At 47.5% G+C, this 14,371-nt stretch overlaps 1 long non-coding RNA gene across 1 annotated transcript in view; it reads left to right on the forward strand.

Moving 5' to 3' along the window:
• Window positions 1-7,252, forward strand: part of LOC117824900 — a 208,852-nt gene extending 201,600 nt beyond the window's left edge. The window contains exon 5 of the long non-coding RNA XR_004633741.1: window positions 6,551-7,252. This is a non-coding gene — a long non-coding RNA (uncharacterized LOC117824900). The remainder of the gene's footprint in view (window positions 1-6,550) is intronic.
• Window positions 7,253-14,371: the final 7,119 nt, after the last annotated feature.

The raw sequence follows: 14,371 nt of genomic DNA on the forward strand, positions 1-14,371 counted from the left end.
CAGTTACACCCGTCTGTACTTCAGCTCTGGTATCAGTTGATTTCCTGGTAAGGCTGCCGGGGATGTTTGTGATCCGATTCTGAGCTTCACAATAGCAAAGAAAGATTTATCTATTCCTTTTTATCCTCACTGTTTGTTTGAGTTATTGTCTGCCAGGCCTGACTTTAATATCTAGATTTTACAGTTATGTGTGTGTTTCTTTTGTGTCCCCATGATTTAAACACCTCTATGTGACGTTGTGTTTCTATAAAAGTCAGTGCAGGGCGGCGTTTCTACGACATAAAGACTCATAAAGAGTTGTCCAGCTTAAGCTAAAATACTTTGAATGGATCGGTGTTTGAATGACTCATGCTTCAGTGTATTATGTTGCCTACTTTTGTTCCTTCTTCTTGTGTTAAATTCATAAAGACAGAGCGTGATGAAGGCCTTCCCACACAGGAAGAGAAAACAATGGATCTCTGATGAGTGAGGAGGCCTCGTCAGTTTCTTTTATAAGGTGGGATGGACCGACAAACACGGTACATAACCCAGAACATTTCTTAAAGCCTGGACCGCCTGAAAGAGGACGAGAGAGGTGATGCATCAGCTGGAGGAACGTGAAAACTGTGGGATCCTGACTCTTAAGCCCCGTTTCCACCAAGTGGTTCAGTTCAGTTCGTCTTGGTACGGCTTTCTTTGCTTATCCAACTCGATTATACGACACATAATCCCTCCAGTGAGCTCTGGATCCACCCAAAGGTCTCCTCCCACTTAGACACGCCAGAAAATGTTATGATTGTCACTAGGACTGGACCCAAATGCAGAACTCAGGCAAGCTGGATTGTGAAAATACAAGTGTTTTATTTAGAGTGAACTCCGTGGTAATGGCGCCGTGGGTAACGAGCGGAGCAGTCCCTCTTTCCAGTGTCCTTCCACAGAGGGTAACTGGAGCTCAGGCAAAGGCAGGCAGGTTCAGCAGCAGACAGGGAAGCGATCAGCACGAGAGCGGGAAGCATGCACGGCAAACTCACTGAAAACTGAAGTACGATCTGGCAACGAGTAGGAGAGAATCCGGAGTCTTTATAGGAGAGGGTTGATTATTGAGTGGCTTCACCTGGTGCTGCCTGCAGAATGGAAACCCCGCCCTCATTCACCCACAAGACACAAACAAGGGGAAGAGACACAGGAGGAGGAGCAACAGACAGGGAAATGACAAAACACACACAAAGAGGGAGAGGGGAGGGCTGCCATGATGAGGATCATGACAGAAAACCTTTAAAAGGAGGCGTCCAGGAAGCATCCTACTAACTCCCCACCAAGAGGGATCGACTCTTTTACAACAGAGAACCATGACTTCAGACTTACAGGTGCTGACACACATCCCAGTAGCTTTCAGTCCCAGTACCTGCTGGAGGTCCCAGCCTGCAGAAACCAAGAGAATCACATCATCTGCAAAGAGTAGAGTAGAATTCTGAGGCGCCCAAACCAGATACCTTCCTCCCCTCGCTGCGCCTAGAGATCCTGTCCACGAAGATCACAAACAGAATCAGAGACTAGAGCCCCGTTTCCACCAAGTGGTTCAGTCCGGTTCGTCTCAGTACAGCTTTCTTTGCTTATCCAACTCGATTATACGACACATAATCCCTCCAGTGAGCTCTGGATCCACCCAAAGGTCTCCTCCCAGTTAGACATGCCGGAAAACCTTTAAAAGGAGGTGTCCAGGAAGCATCCTACTAACTCCCCACCAAGAGGGACAAGAGCGACTCTTTTACAACAGAGAACTATGACTTCAGACTTACAGGTGCTGACACACATCCCAGTAGCTTTCCGTCCCAGTACCTGCTGGAGGTCCCAGCCTGCAGAAACCAAGAGAATCACATCATCTGCAAAGAGCAGAGGTAGAATTCTGAGGCGCCCAAACCAGATACCTTCCTCCCCTCGCTGCGCCTGGAGATCCTGTCCACGAAGATCACAAACAGAATCAGAGACTAGAGCCCCGTTTCCACCAAGCGGTTCAGTCCGGTTCGTCTCAGTACAGCTTTCTTTGCTTATCCAACTCGATTATATGACACATAATCCCTCCAGTGAGCTCTGGATCCACCCAAAGGTCTCCTCCCAGTTAGACACGCCGGAAAACCTTTTAAAGGAGGCGTCCAGGAAGCATCCTACTAACTCCCCACCAAGAGGGACAAGAGCAACTCTTTTACAACAGAGAACCATGACTTCAGACTTACAGGTGCTGACCCACATCCCAGTAGCTTTCAGTCCCAGCCTGCAGAAACCAAGAGAATCACATCGTCTGCAAAGAGCAGAGGTAGAATTCTGAGGCGCCCAAACCAGATACCTTCCTCCCCTCGCTGCGCCTGGAGATCCTGTCCACGAAGATCACAAACAGAATCAGAGACTAGAGCCCCGTTTCCACCAAGTAGTTCAGTTCAGAACGTCTTGGTTCGGCACACATTTTGTGGCATTTCCATCGACTAAAACCGGGACAGGTCCCCAAATTACCGAGCAGTACCGTCCCACTTTTTGGTACCCTTCTGTTGGGGTGCCAGACATACGGATCCGACCCCAGAAGGCGGAGCTAGAAACACTGCAGGCCGTTGATTGGTCGAAAGAACCGTCACTTCCTGTGCGACAGCGGTAATAAAGAACAACACATAACCCCGCCATGTCTAAATCTCCAGTGGACTTCGGGAAGAGAACTTTGTTTGTTTGGAAAATGGCGTCAAGAGGTGCAGACTGTCCTCACGTTCTTCTTCTTCGTTGCATTTATTAACGTGGTACACTGTGTCGCACTGCCATGACGTAGCTGACGCGGCTATCAGCATCTGGCTTGCACGCCGCTCACCAGGTAGGGCACGGTTGGCTGAGGAAATGCAAACAGGATCAGGCGTTACCACACCGACCCGTACCAAACTGTACTGATCCATGACAGACCGCTTGGTGGACACGAGCCATTAGTTATTTGTGCGGACAAATCAGGTCTGTGTGTCGTCTGCAAACAGTGCAAGACAAACAAGAGTTCTGATCGCAAAGTAAAGTGCTGAAAAACGTCCTTGCAGAGCGAAGACCTAAACCAAGATGGCTGATCAGGTATGAGTCTCTCAAAAGCTGTTGAATGACACGGCAGACTCTGCAGTTTCTCATTGAGGTGGCTGAAATAACTAGTGACATGTGAGTCATACAACCCCACTTAATAAATACTGAAATATCCCTTTAAGGAGAAAGAGTGACGGAGTCTTTATCTGCAGTTTGAACCTCCTGATGGAGCTCTCCTCTGTGGGTGTGGAGTCACAGCATGCCATAAGGGTGATTGACACTGCAGCTGCCTCTCTCTCTCTTACTCTATAAGTTGTATTGTGAAACCTGACACAATGTTGTCATTTCAGCCAATCAAAGAGACTCACACTTTCCTTCATTGCAAAACTCGACCCCTAAACATGAATACCTTGTTTGATAGTTCTTTGAAATCTATGAAAACAAGGCCACTGAGGCAGAGTCAGTGTCAGAGTGAGACAATAAGTGACACAAAGACACCAAACAGACACAGCAGAAGACAAAGAGATAAGGAGTGTGATACAAACAGATAATTAAAGACAAAGACACAGAGAGAGGACAGGTAAAGATAGAGAGAGACTCCCAGCATCCATCTGTCCGTCTGAATGACAGATAATGGGAACGTGAGTGAGGCGGGCGGACATGGAGACGAACAGGCGGGCAGGTGGAGAGCGAAAGCAAATTAAAAGATGACAGGTTCATTTCCTGCTGTCTGTCCCCGTGTCAGTGAGACGAGTGTTTGGTTTCACTTTCATTCCAACCTGTCACTCCACCGGAGGACCTAATGGAAGACACCCGTCCCTCTATCTGTACGACACTTAGTGAAACGAGATCCTTGTGTTTTCATAACAAATAATCAGTCAGAGAGGCAGGGGACGACTCCTCATCACTACACACTCTTTTCTTAAAGTAAACCATGGAATGTATTCATTATAGGACACAGAGTCACACAGGGGGATGTGAAATTGAAGCAGAATATAATGTTTGTGGACAAGTACAGGTTTTCTTGTGTTAGTCTACAACTTTGAGTATTCTTTGTTCCAGTAAGAGGCCTTCTTATGTCAGTCAGAACAGCTTCAATATAGGATTTGCTTTCTTCAGAGAGAACTGCTCATGTCCTGTGAGAACCTGATATCATCAATGACATTATTCCATCCCAACCTTCCTCTTCATGTATCTCTATTTACACCTAAGCAAGTGTTTTTTTGTGTGTGTAAAGAAATAACAGATGTACTTTGGTCATCAAAGCTTCCTCTTTGAATCATGAAGGTTTATGTTTTAGTTTAATTACTTAGCTTCTATTCTGGGTCTGAAATTGGCCTCAAATTGAGTTCTCCTGTGTAAGTTAATTGTTCCAAAGCTCCAGCCTTCATACATGTCCCTGCCTTTGTCTGCAGACATTGAATAGAAAGAAAGAAGAAAGGTACTTTATTAATCCCCAGGGGGAGAAATTCAATTTTTTCACTCATGCTATTTTTTGGACATGCTACACACACAGTATATACATACAATCATGCACACACATGCAGTGAACATGCTAAGGAGAGATGTCAGAGTGAGGATGCTGCCATCAACCAGCGCAGCCCGAGCAATATTTGTCCAAGTTAAATTGTGAGTAAAGTCAATATTTGTCCAAAAGGCAAAGATGATTATTTTCTGGTTGGTTTACAAACCTTTGTGACACGACACATTCACAAAGAAGCTGAGCCACTGAGCCTGCAGACATGTTTATATCTGCGGTCCAAATGGACTTCTTAAAGCTGGGGTTGGTAGTCTCCGAAAACTAGCATGAATTTGAATGTAGCTTTTCCTCATGACTCCGTCTAACCCCTCCCCTCCTCCCTCAGAGCTCCTCCGAAACGACGCCCCCCCGCTCACATGCACGAGCGCCGCTGACTTGCGACCATATGATGGTGACTGATTCAAAACCGGTCCTCACCAAAACATTCTCATAGTGAAAGTTAAAAACACAAACAAACATGGCTGCTGTTAGCACTCACAACTGTCATGCTAGCATTATCCAGTTGTCATGGTGACACGATATCAGGAGAAAAGTTATAACACATATATAACACTGTAACAGCTCTACTGTTTGTTAAACATGTTCAGTGTAGATGCTCTTAATTCCTACAGTGTTGACGGTCAGTGAAGGCATCAGGAGAGGTGTAGAGTGTGTGAGCTGGAGAGAGGAGAGACAAGAGGAGAAGTTCTTCATTCATTCAAACATTGATTGTTGTTTTGTTGGTTGTCGTGGTAACGGCAGACAGTGACCGGTTATTAAAGATCAACGTGTTCACCAATCAGCTCGTCATCCCTACAGCGTCCGGACGGACGCTACAGTACATCTACATTTCTGTAGGACTTACTAAATGTCATTCATTCTTCTGCTTGTCAGAGTCCCCGTGGTGAGAGCTTTTTAGACTCTGATCCGGACTACAGTCCTTAGCAAAGCACCTCATCAGGTCAGAGGGGACAGGCCTGAGGTGGAGAGAGAGGGGCAGTCAGTAGAGTCAGGGGAAGCAGAGGCAGGAGACGGGGACTCGGAGTGCACGCTGGGGAAATGTACGCTCTGCAGGAGAAGGGCAGAACAGCAGGACGGGATTTGAATGGTTTAAAATTTTGGCACCTGATTGGTTGGTGTTTTCCCAGGTTTACTCCGGCTGTAGATAGCAGCTTTTCTTCTCTCTTTTTTAAGAACACATTATGTATTGATTACCATCAGGACATAAGTATCATTTTAACCAGTAGAACAAAAAGTGGATCTAAATCTGAACACCAACCCCAGCTTTAAGACTGGGCCTAAAAAGGGGGTTGTGTGGCTTTTGGAGATGCCTCAAGTGGACACTCAAGGAACTGCATTTGCTTCACTTTTAAGCACCACTGGTTTATCTAACAACTCCCAACATGAGGCAGATTCTGATGAAACCTCCCCGCACAGCTCGATATACAATCTTTGATGGACACTGAGAATTCATACAACATTGAGAATGCATCTGACAAACTTAATTTATCACGTAAATTTACAATCAAAAAATCTGATTGAGAATTTATGAATCACAGCAACAGATGAGAGGACTGTTTAGGAGTTTTGGTCAAGTGTTGCAAGTATTGCAAAGTAGTTATGCTCCTGTATAGTCAGCAATATTCATACACAGGAGTGACAATCAGGCTTTCTGACTCTGGTCAGAGGCTGCACTGGATCTAGAAGGGAAGGGGGGTCTCTATATTTACCTGAGCATGTCTGAATTTAAATATAAGAAGAGTCTATGAGGGTTTAACAACCTGAATTATATTCCTGTTCAATAAAATGTTCACATCCAAATTAAAAATGTAAGAAAACAACAGAATAAATCAATTTAAGCTGAAACAATAAGTATGTTCTTATTTTATAATTAAATTATTGTCAGTAGAGACAGAGAGCGCTGAGCATAGAGTGTTACGTCACACAGCTCATCCTCATCCTCATCCTCATCATCTTAAAGTCAGCTCTCTCTCTCTCTCTTTATTGCAGATACAGAGCTCTCAGCTTCAAGAGGATTGAAACACAGCAGGAAATGAAAGAGGAAATATTAAGTTCAGGCTCATCGTTTGAAGTCGTTTCAGGTACTCCGAGTGAGGAGAGGGAACAAAAGTTTGGAGACGCTTCCAAAAGTCCCAGCGGGGGAGGATGAAAGGGGAGCAGGAGTTTGTATGAAAAGGGGGAAATAATGGGGGATCTGCTTTTCTTCACTTCAGCTTGATTTAACATTCAGTTTGATATCAGATGAGTGTTTAAGTTTGCCTGAACGAGCTGCAGCTGCACTGGTGCCGTGTGGCGCTCCTCAGCCTGAATGCATGTTAGTGGAGGGATATTTTAAAACGTACAAAGAGACTCAACCCTCAGAGGGAGAGCCACTCTGACAGGATGGGTTATTATTAAATTATGAAGCAGAAATAGACCACAAACAGGTGAAATATAGGGTGATGTGAGTGAGAGGCTGACAGAGGACTGGACATGTCTTTGTTCACGTCTGAGGACTGTCAATCCCTGGATTATTCTTCCTTCTTGTGGATTCTAACTCCACATTTTAGGTGAAGAAGTCACCTTTATTGGGAGGAAGGTTAGACATTTGGTGACTCAGGCATCTGGCTCTTTTAGTCACATGAGTTCTTTGTATGGTGAGCATTGTATCACCTTTGATTTGTTCTTGATGCATTCTGTTAATGAAGCGTCCGTAGGTCCCTTAAAGGTCCCTCTTTCAAAATCAACAAAACTCTCACTTTGACTGATCAATAAAGAAGCTTAGTTGATGGAATTTAAGGACTAATGAACTTCTTTATTGTGCAGGACTGTGGGGTCAGGATAACAACCATAAATAGACATGATAGTGGTTACTTAAAAGCTTTTAATGCAATGCAATGTCACAAAAATTAGACACATCCTGTCTCAGAGCGATGCAGAAAAGCTACTACTGTCCGTATCTCCACTAACATCTCTCTCTCTCTTCATCTCCCTATATCCCTCTCTCCAACACGGTCTCAGCAGATGTGTGTCTAACATGAGTCTGGTCCTGCTGGAGGTTTCTGCCTGTTAAAGGAAGTTTGTCCTTGCCACTGTAACTTGCTAAATGCTGCAAAGTGCTCTGCTCATGGTGGATTAAGATGAGATCAGACTGAGTCCTGTCTGGAAGATGGGACTGGATCTGATCCGGTCTTGATGTTGGGTCAATGAATTATTTACTTACCCTGAAAAATAATCTGGTTTAAATCTGCTTGCAGCACCTGAAGTCTCTAAAAGTAGTATGGGAGGTAGAGCCTCCAGCTATCAGGCCTCTCTCCTTTGGAATCATCTACCAGTCAGGGTCCGGGAGGCAGACACCCTCTCTACTTTCAAGAGTAGGCTTCAAACTTTCCTTTTTGATAAAGCTTATAGTTAGAGCTGGATCAGGCTTGGACCAGGTCTTAGTTATGCTGCTATAGGCTTAGACTGACACACTGGGATCCTGGCTTTCCCTCTCTCTCCTCTCTCTGCCTGTCTCTCACTTTAACTCTGCCTGTTCCATTAAAGTTACTAACCATAGACCTTTCTGGAGTCCCTGAGCTCCCTTGTCTCGTAGGTTCCTCTGGATCTCTGCTGCTGTGGACGTGGTCCAGACTCCAGCTGCTACAACTACTACTATCCGTCTCCCCACTATCATCTCTCTCTCTCTTCATCTCCCTCTATCCCTCTCTCCAACACGGTCTCAGCAGATGTGTGTCTAACATGAGTCTGGTCCTGCTGGAGGTTTCTGCCTGTTAAAGGAAGTTTGTCCTTGTCACTGTAACTTGCTAAATGCTGCAAAGTGCTCTGCTCATGGTGGATTAAGATGAGATCAGACTGAGTCCTGTCTGGAAGATGGGACTGGATCTTATCCTGGGTCTTTGTTATAGAACATAGAGTACGGTCTAGACCTGCTCTGTTTGGAAAGACTCTTCAGATAACAGTTGTTGTGATTTGGCACTGTATCAATAAAGGTTGATTGACTCTAGCCAGCAGCATTATTTCCCAGAGATGTCCTCCATACGTGGAGCGATGAAGGCTGGTGGAACAGAAGCTCACTCAGAAGTGGAGCAGCTCTGCTGTCGTCATAAATATTCATTTAAAAAAAGAAGACATGTAGCAGCTCCTCTAAGGCGCGTGCATCAAAAACAAACCCAGTGATGACACTGAGCCATCGTATGTTTAATACAGGACTCCATTATTTAACACACAGAGCTCGTGGGATGTGAGACAGCTGATGAACTCAGATGTTGTTTTAATGAGAGCGTTGAATATTGTTATATTAAATGCATCATGATGCGTTCACTTCAATCTCTGGAACAAGTTTGAAATGAGAATCAAGTATGATTAGAAAGCACTCTGTCATCACTTCACAGACTCCATGCTCATACTTCAGCGTACACCCGTCACTGACTGTGATCCTGATCTTTCATTAAGCTGCTCAGATAATGAGTCGTAAATGAAATGCATGATGCTAAGGACAGAATGTAAAACATGCTGCATGTGACAGGCATTTGGTCAAATATAGAAGAGGATATAAAGTTGCTTCAACAGGTAACACCAGCTCCCACTCGGTCACTACGGTCTTATTTTCCACTGTTACGCTGATGATACTCAGCTCTGTCTCAGCGCCTCACCATCCACCCAGCTTCCCCCTCAGTCTCTGCTCGTCTGCCTCTGCACCATAAAAACCTGGATGACACCTAAACTCCTCAAACTCAATAGTACAAAGACAGAGCTCATGGGTGTGGCCCCCAAGCCACTGCTCAGGAAGGTTGGAGATCTCCTCCTCCATGTGGATGGCTGTTCCATCTCCCCATCTCCTGAAGTCTGCAACCTGGGTGTCATTCTTGACTCCACCCTCACCTTCCAGTCACACATCAAATCTGTCACCAAGTCACCTAAAGAACATCTCCCGTCTGCGTCCATCTCTTTCAGATTCAGTTGCAGAGACCCTCATTCATGCATTCATTACCTCCCGGCTGGATTACTGCAATGGAGTCCTGTTCGGGGTACCCAGCAATGCCCTGGACAGGCTCCAATACATGCAGAACTCAGCTGCCAGGGTTCTCACGCTCACCAAGCCCTGGCAGTACATCACCCCCACTCTCATGCACCTCCACCGGCTCCCTGTTAAGTACCGCATCACCAATAAACTCCTGCCTGCATGCCCTCGCCCCCCAATACCTGGCTGACCTCCTCCAGCAACACACTTCGTCCTGGAACCTAAGGTCTTCGGACCCGGGTCTCCTCTCCATCCCCAAGACTAAGCTGCAGACTTTTGGAGACAGAGACTTCAGTGTGGCAGCCCCTACTCTGTGGAACTCTCTCCATCCTGAAATCTGCAGCGCCCCAACCCTGGACACTTTTAAAAAAGCAGTCACCTTTTCCTCAAGGCCTTACCCTGTTAGATATTCCCACCTAACCCCCAGACCCCCTACCTGACCCTGTGAAGCGACCTTGGGTTTCTTGAAAGGCGCTATATGAATATCAGTTATTATTATTATAAACTAAATATAAGTCAGTGAAATTAAGGATTTATAAAGCTGTGGCTGTTCCCCTCTAAAGATATCTTAGTGTACTTTTTTCATTCTGCATAAGTCTTTGATCTATTCTCCACCTCTCTCTAAGGTAAAGCACTTTTTTTCTCCTTCATTATAATAATAAATAAACATAATGCAGTGTCTTGTGTTGTGGTAACCCTCCCACATCACACTACAGGAACAGTGTTTGATACAGATGACCTCTACTGTCTGCCACAGGTTGTCATCTTCCCCCTTCTCTCATCTCCAATCATTAAAACATTCTGCAGATCTGCTTTCTACCCATCTGACTCCAAACCCTCAATGAGCTTCGGGTTCGGGATGCAGGGAGAATTCAGAAATGTTGGTTTGGTTTTGCATGCACAGAGCTCCCTGGAGAGAGCATTTTTGGAGGCAAATCAATCAAACCCGGTACGTCTGAGAGCCTGGATTCAGAATGAAACTCAGAGCAATATCATGCAAAGTTACTTATTCACAGACAGCACACTGGGTGATAGTTTTTCCTGACTGTAATCCAAGCAGTTCTGCAGAATCAGCAGCGGGGTGCAGAGGTCAAGAGGTCATGTGAAGCAGCCTGCCTGCATCACTTCCTGGTTACATTTAAAGTGGTGCCGCAGAACGATGTGCTGCAGTAATCAGTCTTATCTGCAGGGAATGAAGTCGTACATCTTACAGGTTAACACTGCACGGTGAATTAACCTGCAGGTAAACAAAGTGGATCAACAGTGTGAGAGATACAGCTCACTGACTTCAACACACACACACACATAACACACACTCCGACAGTATCTATCCATCACTGTGTTGTTAGGGCTCGTTCTGCAGACGGTAAAATGTCAGCCTATAAATAGAAAGAGAAGGGTGACAGAACAGAGCAGCAGAGACAGAAACACTTACATACCGCTCTGTGGACTTTTATTATATAGCATATAAATCAGAAGAGTGGAGTCACATTTAAAATCTGGATTTGTTTTGTGAAGAGGAAGAATTATCTTTGTAAATGTCAAAGCAGGAAGACATTAAGGAATAAAAACTAAGCATCAGAAAGGAGCTGTTTCAAACATGTTTGCATCCCTGCTGTTAACTCCCCCGGTCAACATACAGACCTCCTCTCCTCCAGTCACACACAGACCTCCTCTCCTCCAGTCACACACAGACCTCCTCTCCTCCACTCACACACAGACCTCCTGTCCTCCAGTCACATACAGACCTCCTCTCCTCCATTCACACACCGACCTCCTCTCCTCCACTCACACACAGACCTCCTGTCCTCCTCTCACACACAGACCTCCTCTCCTCCAGTCACACACAGACCTCCTCTCCTCCAGTCACACACAGACCTCCTCTCCTCCAGTCACACACAGACCTCCTCTCCTCCACTCACACACAGACCTCCTCTCCTCCAGTCACACACAGACCTCCTCTCCCTCAGTCACACACAGACCTCCTCTCCTCCAGTCACACACAGACCTCCTCTCCCTCAGTCACACACACACCTCCTCTCCTCCAGTCACACACAGACCTCCTCTCCTCCAGTCACACACACACCTCCTCTCCTCCAGTCACACACACAACTCTCCTCCACTCACACACACACCTCCTCTCCTCCAGTCACACACAGACCTCCTCTCCTCCAGTCACACACAGACCTCCTCTCCTCCAGACCTCCTCTTCTCAAGTCACACACAGACCTCCTCTCCTCCAGACCTCCTCTCCTCCAGTCACACACAGACCTCCTCTCCTCCAGTCACACACAGACCTCCTCGCCTCCAGTCACACACAGACCTCCTCTCCTCCACTCACACACCGACCTCCTCTCCTCCAGTCACACACAGACCTACTCGCCTCCAGTCACACACAGACCTCCTCTCCTCCAGTCACACACAGTCCTCCTCTCCCCCACTCACACACAGACCTCCTCTCCTCCAGTCACACACACAGACCTCCTCTCCTCCACTCACACACAGACCTCCTCTCCTCCAGTAACACACAGACCTCCTCTCCTCCAGTCACACACAGACCTCCTCTCCTCCAGTCACACACAGTCCTCCTCTCCCCCACTCACACACAGACCTCCTCTCCTCCAGTCACACACACAGACCTCCTCTCCTCCACTCACACACAGACCTCCTCTCCTCCACTCACACACAGACCTCCTCTCCTCCAGTCACACACAGACCTCCTCTCCTCCAGTCACACACAGACCTCCTCTCCTCCAGTCACACACAGACCTCCTCTCCCTCAGTCACACACAGACCTCCTCTCCTCCAGTCACACACAGACCTCCTCTCCCCCAGACCTCCTCTCCTCCAGTCACACACAGACCTCCTCTCCTCCAGTCACACACAGTCCTCCTCTCCCCCACTCACACACAGACCTCCTCTCCTCCAGTCACACACACAGACCTCCTCTCCTCCACTCACACACAGACCTCCTCTCCTCCAGTCACACACAGACCTCCTCTCCTCCAGTCACACACAGACCTCCTCTCCTCCAGTCACACACAGACCTCCTCTCCCTCAGTCACACACAGACCTCCTCTCCTCCAGTCACACACAGACCTCCTCTCCTCCAGACCTCCTCTCCTCCAGTCACACACAGACCTCCTCTCCTCCAGTCATACACAGACCTCCTCTCCTCCAGTCATACACAGACCTCCTCTCCTCCAGTCACACACAGACCTCCTCTCCTCCAGTCACACACAGACCTCCTCTGCTCCAGTCACACACAGACCTCCTCTCCTCCAGTCACACACACACACCTCCTCTCCTCCAGTCACACACACACCTCCTCTCCTCCAGTCACACACACACACCTCCTCTCCTCCAGTCACACACAGACCTCCTCTCCTCCAGTCACACACAGACCTCCTCTTCTCCAGTCACACACAGACCTCCTCTTCTCCAGTCACACACAGACCTCCTCACCTCCAGTCACACACAGACCTCCTCTCCTCCAGTCACACACAGACCTCCTCTCCTCCAGTCACACACAGACCTCTTCTCCTCCAGTCACACACAGACCTCTTCTCCTCCAGTCACACACAGACCTCCTCTCCTCCAGTCACACACACAGACCTCCTCTCCTCCAGTCACACACAGACCTCTTCTCCTCCAGTCACACACAGACCTCCTCTCCTCCAGTCACACACAGACCTCCTCTCCTCCAGTCACACACACAGACCTCCTCTCCTCCAGTCACACACAGACCTCCTCTCCTCCAGTCACACACACACACCTCCTCTCCTCCAGTCACACACAGACCTCCTCTCCTCCACTCACACACAGACCTCCTCTCCTCCACTCACACACAGACCTCCTCTCCTCCAGGTCACACACAGACCTCCTCTCCTCCAGTCACACACAGACCTCCTCTCCTCCAGTCACACACAGACCTCCTCTCCCTCAGTCACACACAGACCTCCTCTCCTCCAGTCACACACAGACCTCCTCTCCCCCAGTCACACACAGACCTCCTCTCCTCCAGTCACACACAGACCTCCTCTCCTCCAGTCACACACAGACCTCCTCTCCTCCAGTCACACACAGACCTCCTCTCCTCCAGTCACACACAGACCTCTCCCCCAGTCACACACAGACCTCCTCTCCCCCAGTCACACACAGACCTCCTCTCCTCCAGTCACACACAGACCTCCTCTCCTCCAGTCACACACAGACCTCCTCTCCTCCAGTCACACACACACCTCCTGTCCTCCAGTCACACTCAGACCTCCTCTCTTCCAGTCACACACACACCTCCTCTCCTCCAGTCAACACAAACCCTGCAGAGCTGATGGACCTGCTGAGCTGCTGTTAATGTGAGGAGCAAAGCTGTGACACATGAGACGTCGGACTCAGCTGCTAAACAGATGTCATTTAAATCAGGAGGTATTAACCTCTCTTCACATCGTCCATGTTGGTGTTTTGATTTAATAACACGAGTGAGACGTCTCTCCAGTCTCAGTATGTTTACTTCTCTTGTAGTGGTCTGGCTGTACTCCTCATGTAAAGCCTGATGGATCTTCCTCCTCCTTTATTTGATGCTCTGTCCATCATAGAGAGCAGTGACATTTACAGTTGTCACTCTGGCCTTCGGAGTAAAGAGGTCAGTGGTTCCTGTCTCTCCGTCACTTCCCCAGAGAGACACAAATCAGCTCTGACCGTTTCACTCTCCTTTGACTCGCCTGATCAAAAACTAGAGATATGTTTGTTCCATTAATAACCATCACTCGTGATGTTCCAGCCATGAACTTATTGACTTCAGTAACAGT

The sequence above is a fragment of the Notolabrus celidotus genome, chromosome 14, assembly GCF_009762535.1.
Source record: "Notolabrus celidotus isolate fNotCel1 chromosome 14, fNotCel1.pri, whole genome shotgun sequence".
Taxonomy (NCBI): domain Eukaryota; kingdom Metazoa; phylum Chordata; class Actinopteri; order Labriformes; family Labridae; genus Notolabrus; species Notolabrus celidotus.